This window comes from Camelina sativa, chromosome 11 (genome assembly GCF_000633955.1).
Source record: "Camelina sativa cultivar DH55 chromosome 11, Cs, whole genome shotgun sequence".
Taxonomy (NCBI): Eukaryota; Viridiplantae; Streptophyta; class Magnoliopsida; order Brassicales; family Brassicaceae; genus Camelina; species Camelina sativa.
Window position 1 is genome coordinate 24665414 of NC_025695.1, and position 7353 is coordinate 24672766.

The 7353-nt window shown below is 39.3% G+C and overlaps 1 long non-coding RNA gene across 1 annotated transcript in view; it reads right to left on the reverse strand.

Moving 5' to 3' along the window:
- Positions 1-1632, reverse strand: part of LOC104724181 — a 1856-nt gene extending 224 nt beyond the window's left edge. The window contains exons 1-4 of the long non-coding RNA XR_757566.2: positions 1363-1632; positions 761-1253; positions 380-657; positions 86-294 (exon numbers count right to left, since the gene is read on the reverse strand). This is a non-coding gene — a long non-coding RNA (uncharacterized LOC104724181). The remainder of the gene's footprint in view (positions 1-85; positions 295-379; positions 658-760; positions 1254-1362) is intronic.

Genomic DNA, 7353 nt, shown 5'->3' on the forward strand with positions numbered 1-7353 from the left:
TTTTTTTTTTTTTTTTTTTGGACTGCAAGTTAATTATTGTGCTTATAAGCAAAACATAATATATTATAAACAGAGGGATGCTTACACAGAGTGCATGATCTTTACTCTTGAGATGCCTGGTGAAATCTTCAAAGCGTTTGCCTTGGAAGGTTCCGTCTCCTTCCAGGGTGCGAAATTCAGCATACTTGGTAGGTGGTAAATTGTCCTTCCTGGTTAGGGAAGAATTTCTGCATATTGAGCAAAGCCAGGCAGTTTCACACAACTGTCTTCTTGTCTTAAACGAATCCATCCCATCTGAGGAAAAAAACTAACTGGTTTCAGAAACAACAGCTTTGCTGGTTGTTCTAACAGAGAGAATAGAGAGAGAGAGGACAAACACCTTTCAATAAGCTTTCCCAGACCCACTCTCTAGAAAGGACATGGAAGTTCACTTGTTGAGGATGAGCCAGAAGAGTGGTGTGTCCGAAACGTTGTAGCATGGAAAATTTAGACGATATAGAAGCGGAGTATGCATAAACAAAGATAACATGTGAGCACAAGATAACATGTGAGCACAAGTGTAAGTGATGAAAAAACAAAGATAACATGTGAGCACAAGTATAACATCCGCTTCACCAGCTTCCTCTTGGGTAGAGGCGGTGACACCAGGTCCAGCTCCTGCTTGAATAAACAAAGATAACATGTGAGCACAAGTGTAAGTGATGAAAAATGACAAATGTAACTAAAACAATATTTAGAGGAGGAAAGGATAGAGCCATACACGCGTTATATGATCTTTACCCTTGAGATGCGTACTTAAATCTTCAAACCTTTGGCCGGCGAAATTGCATAGTGTGCAAGAAAACCTGCACGGAGATTCACAGAACTTCTTCTCAAACTCCTGTCTTCTTGTCTCCCCTGAATCTATTGCGTCTGGTGGAAAGAAAAGAAAAGAAAAAAAAAACAGCTTTGCAGGTTATATAATAACACTGTGAGAGAGAGAGAGAGAGGACACTTACCTTTCAGTAATTTCTCCCAAATACACTTTTTAGATAAGAGCAGGGGCGTGGTGGTAGACTCTTCAGAGTTGTTTACGAGGTCGGAAGCTGATTGATGAAATGCCTGAAGAAGGGTGTACCCATGCCTTTCTACATTGGAAAGAGCATAAGATAAGCGTTTCACTTCCTTAACATCTCCGGTTATGAACATTATGGTAGCCGGAGGTGGATTTTCCCTCTTCCACACAATAACTTCCTCAAAAATGTCTCTGAAACCTGTTTCCCTATAGGAAAGCAACTCAAATAGCAAAAAGACAAAAAAAAAAATCAAATACAGCCAGTTGAATCTAAGCCCTAAATACGGTAACAAAAGAAGAATATTAACCGTCGGGAACGTGTTTAAGAAGGATTCCAGAGGAAGAGATCGCCGGAAGAACACCAGGGGTTCGTTTTAAGGTGTGTTTTAGGTTGCCAATAGCAGTGATGGTGAGAGGACCAGTGTAGCCTGCCTTCTTCAAGGCCGATTATATAGTCTGAGCAACCATAGAAGCATCATAACCATCGGGAACCGGACAGCTGTTGATGTCCCACCACACCATCGTTTTTGGCTGGTGCTTCGCCTTGTCGAGCATCATCTTGTTTGTATTGGTTGAATACATGGTGGCTACATAACCAAAATCAATCATACCCAAAATTAGAATTACAAAATCGCATCTTTACTTTTATAAACAGAATCTTGCTCAGATGAAATCACTTACCTCGTTTACAATCCAATCTGGAACGCGAGAGAGAACAAAGGGGAGAAGATGGATGGAGCTAGGCCTGGGAGTTCGGATATCGGATTGGGTTCGGATATTTTGGATTTCGGATTTTTTTGGATATTGGCTGTAATATCCATTCGAATATTTAAAAATTTCAGATCGGTTTCGGTTTGGATAATTTAAATTTCGGATCGGTTCAGATATATTATCGATAACCAAAATTAAATCAAACTTATTGAATAAAGTTTTATTCGGATACTTTGTAATCTGATTGTAACCAAAAAACTATACTAACGAAGTATGTGAAAAAAATAGAAATGAAACAAATAACAAGTGTAAAGCTCAAACTAACATAAAATTATACTAATACATAAAAGTGCGATGTACTAACATCTAAAGTGAGACATAAAACCGTGTCAATGACAAAAGATAAAAACTAAAGTAAATAATAATGTAGATATAGGAGTATCGATTCGTGTATATTGTATATAGTTAGGTGCGTATATCTATATCTACGATTCATGTATATCGTATATGGTTATGTATACATCTATCTTTATAAAGTTGTTTCTTATATTTTCGGTTATATTCAAATATCTACTGGATATCGGTTCGGATTGGATTTAATCCGATATCCAAAAGTCATGAAAAAAAAACTGATCGGTTATTTCTTTAATATCAGTTCAGTTTTTATCTGATTTTTTTGGTTTGGATTCAATTCGGATTTTCGGATTTTTTTCGGTTTGGATTCAATTCGGATTTTCGGATTTGAATTTTATGTCCAGACCTAAATAGAGCGACGGAAAAAGGCAACCTATACATGTTGACCGATTCTAGTGGCTGTTTCATATGGGCTGACATTAGTGGTTTTAGTTTCATGGTTCAGCTTCCACTATTTTTTCAGCATTATCCTAATCAATAAATAAAACATGAAAGGTAAGACCAATATAAATCTGTCAATCCATGACTGATAAACAATTTGCTTCATACATTTCCACGATCATAACGAATTAAAAATGTTACCACATATGTAATCATTTGAGTGATTCATGTTATTAGATCCTATTACAAATAAAATAAACTTCAAAAAAAAAAATTCATGCAACTGTATATAATTATCTAATGATCGAAGAATGATATTAAATTTTTACTGCTCTGAACAGGATAGTGTTTTTCTTGCAAAAGAGGTCACAGAGGCTGAGATCAAAGTTGTGCTATTCTCTATACCAAAGGATAAAAGTCCGGGCCCTGATGGTTATACAGTAGAATTTCTTAGTGAGACATGGAGTCTTGTTTCAGTTTGGTTTCTTGCCAAAAGGGGTTAATGCTACTATCTTAGCCTTTATACCAAAAAAAAAAGAGGTTAGAGAGATTAAGGAAACTCAGCCCATTAGCTGTTGCAATGTCATATACAAGGTGATTTCCAAGATCCTTGCGAATAGGCTGAAGCGGCTTCTCCCCCAATTTGTCGCTCCCAATCAACATGCATTTGTCAAGGATCGACTCTTGATGGAAAATATACTTTTAGCCTCTGAAATAGTCAAAGAATACCATAAAGACATAATTTCTCTCCGAAGTGCAGTGAAGATTGATATTTCAAAAGCTTTTGACTCAGTTCAATGGTCCTTTCTGCTATCTACATTGTCGGTTCTGAACTTCCCACCCCTGTATATCAAATGGATTGAAATTTGCATCACTACAACTTCTTTCTCAGTTGAAGTTAATGGAGAGATATCTGGTCTATTTCGTAGTCAAAGAGGTCTTCGACAAGGTTTCTCTTTGTCCCCATATCTCTTTTTAATCTGTATGCAAGTTCTATCTGCTATGATTGATCAGGCTGCATTGGAGAAAAGGATTGGCTATCACCCTAGGTGTCAAAACATCCAGTTAACACATTTGTGTTTTGCAGATGATCTGTTAGTATTTACAGATGGAACAAAAACTTCACTTGAGGGATTTTTTCAGATTTTCCACAACTTTGCAGAGTTTTCGGGTTTGAATATTAGTCTTGAGAAATCAACTCTCTACATGGCAAGAGTTAAAGATAGTGCAAAGGAGCAGATTATGAGCTCTCTCCCTTTTGCAACTAATTCCCTCTCGGTTCGCTACCTTGGCCTACCGCTTCTCACCAAGCGTATGACAGCCTCCGACTACTCACCACTGCTGGAGCGCATCAGGGAAATAGTAGGGTCCTGAACAGCAGGACACCTCTCTTTTGCTGGCCGTTTACAGCTCATTAGCTCAGTTATTCATAGCCTCACAAATTTTTGGATGTCTGCGTATCGTTTACCGAGTGCATGTCTCAAGGAGATAGATAGTTTATGCTCTACTTTCCTGTGGTCTAGACCCGTGTTAAACACAAAAAAGCTAAAAGTGGCTTGGATAGATGTCTGTTTACCAAAGGTGGAAGGGGGACTAGGGCTACGTTCTTTGTAGGAGCAGATTCTGAACTTCATTTGGCGAATCTTATCAACAAATTCCCTCTGGGTAAAATGGATCCAGACTTATTTGATGAAAAAGGGTTCATTTTGGCCACTGAAGAGTTATCCCGCTGTGGGCTCATGGATGTGGAAAAAACTGTTAAACTACCGCGTTATAGCTTCAGGTTTTGTTCGCTATGAGGTTTAGAATGAACGGAGTATCTCATTTTGGTATGATCATTTGTCGCCACTTGGATGTTTGATTGATCTGGCAGGTCAAAGGGCATGCGTTGATATGGGAATATGCTTACATGCTATAGTGGCTGATGCTTTATCTCACAAAAAATGAAGGCATAGAGTAACTTATCTAAATAAAATCGAGGAAGCTCTTGAAACAGTCTGTGCCACGGGGATGGTGGCAAGAGAGGACATCGTCCTTTGGAGAGGAAAAAGTAATCAGTTTAAAACAAGGTTTGATACCAGGAAAACCTGGGATATCACTCGGGTGCTTAGAGAAAAAAAGATGTGGTCGAAGGGTATTTTGTTTCCCCAAGCTACACCCAAATTCTCAATTATAGCCCGACTTGCTACACTAAATCGTTTCACCACAAGTGACAAAATGCAGGGATGGCAAACAAACGTAGCAGTATCCTGTGTTTTTTTGCCATGAATCAAGCGATCTCGGGATCATCTCTTTTTTAACAGCCCTTTCTCAAAGGTAATCTGGGCGGGTCTTACTTCACATCTCCTAAAGAGAAGGTTCTCTGCAGATTGGGCGTCAATTTTAAATCTCCTTACAGATACTACCTTCGGGAAGGATGCTTTGTTCCTACTACGATATACTTTCAGCTTATAGTTCACTCCTTGTGGAGGGAACGAAATGCTCCACGACATGGCGAGCCACCGGTTGCCTCGCAGTTGGTTATCAAACGACTTGACAGGTAATTCAGAAACAGGATACTGTACAGGTCGCTATGAAGGTTATCTATCATTATGGTTAGAATCTCGACGAGAAGAAAGCAGCTCTCCTATACCCCCTAGCATTTTATTTTGCCTAAGGATTAGATAGTGTTTTTAGCTTACAAGTTTGTTTTAAACTCACGACACACTGGTTGTAAAGAAGTTTTTGTTCGAATAAATTTTACATTTTATTCAAAAAATATATATTCAATTTTTACTTCACTCAGTTCTGAATCAGCATATTTTCTGAAGCCCCGTAACTCTTCCTCTGCCAGGTTTGGCTCACTTTCATACATGTGTTGCACGGTTGTCGTCAGCTCGTGTGTCTGTTTTTCAATGATTCTGAAAAATTAAAGAAAATGTGTTCATAGGTTTGCGATAGTAGATGGATTCAGTGTTTTGATCTAATGTAATTAACAAAGATTTTCTTTTTAGCATTGCTGGAACGGGAGTATCAATAGAGTCTAAGTATGGATGATGCACTTTCATACGTTGATTCTATAAAGGCTGAATGTTTCTAATTAATAAAATGAATGGGTTACACATATTTATACAACAGAGGAGAAGACTAGGGTTAAGATATTTACACTTAGTATTTACTTAGCTCTTGGTAGTGGTTTGGTTAGAGTATCGACCAACTAATCTTGAGTGGATACATGAGAGACTCTTAGCATATTGGACTGTATCTGATTTCAAACCAAATGATAGTCTAGTTCAATATGCTTCATTCGTGAGTGGAAAACAGGATTTGCACAAAGGTAGGTGACACCAATCTTGACACAATATACGACTGGTGTGGTGGGTAATACGATGTGAATATCAGAGAAAAGAGAACACAACCATCGTACCTCAGCAGCAGTGTTCGCAACAGCTTGATATTCAGCTTTGGTGGACGAGTGTGCACTACCTCGTTGTTTCTTTGAAGACCAGAAAACTAGATTTCGGCCATTGTAGACAACAAACCATTAGTAGAAACATAATCATCGATGTCACCGGCCAATCTGCGTTAATGAAGGCATGAAGAGTAATGGGAGAGGAGGCATTCATATATATTCCATGAGTAGGAATGTCAACGAGATAGCATAGCACTCGTTTAGAACCAATCCAATGGTCCTATGATGGGTGGTGCATGAATTGGGACATGCGGTTGATAGCGTAGGAGATGTCACGATGCGTGAAAGAGATATTGAAGACTACCAACAACGGACCAGTACTGAGAGGCATCCTCAAGAGGAACACAAACATTAATGGTTAGTTTTGGTGAAGTGGGAAGTGGTGTGGCAACAGGTTTTGCTTCAGATATGTTATTTTCGACAAGAAGGTCCATGATATACTTACGTTACATTAGATGGAGTCCACGCAAGTATCGTGAAACTTCGATACCAAGAAAGTAGTTAATATCAGTTGGGTCCTTGATGGAGAAACAGTCAGCAAAGGACTGAAGGACACTTGCAACAACAGCGGAATGGTTACTAGTGACGATGATATCGTCGACATAAACAAGAACATATGTGAGGTAGGAACCAGAGGCCCGAACAAACAATGAAATTTCCGCAAGAAAATTAACCTCTTTGCAAGTCTCGAAAATCGGGATGTCACAATTCACCCCCACTAACAAAAGATTTGCGGAGACTTGTGGAGATGTTTAAAAGAATTGATTTGGCCACCTATGTCACCCAAAGTGCACTTATCTTTTCGGTCAAGGGGCCTGAGAGAACTCCACAATTAAGCGTGCTTATGCTGGAGTAGTCTAAGGATAGATGACGTTCTGGGAAGTGACTGTCGGAACTGTGCGAGTGAGGACAAAACACAGGGAAAGATCATGTGGTGATTTGTAGGGACGGTAACAAGTCTTTAAAGCCTCCCGGACGTAGTGAACCGGCTGTCAGATATGGATGGGCTCACGGGCCTAGTGAGAGGACTGAGGCCCATTAAAGAAGGTGGGCCCATGAACTGGGATTGGAAATAGGGCCCACTAAGAGGTGGCAGTCGGGGCGTTACAAAAAGAATTGTTTTATTTTAATTTAATGATATTTTCTTGTGTTCCTTTTCTTTTATTTCAGGTGCATGCAAACAAGAAGCCATAAGCCAACTGATTTGCGTAACATGCGTAACGAGGAATTATCACAGCTTGAACGAGAAAACCGAAAAGCAAAAGCCTGTCCGACGCTATTGCCGACGGAGATAACACGGAGATTCGTCAACTCAACCCCCAAGGGATTGTTGTTCAGCCTC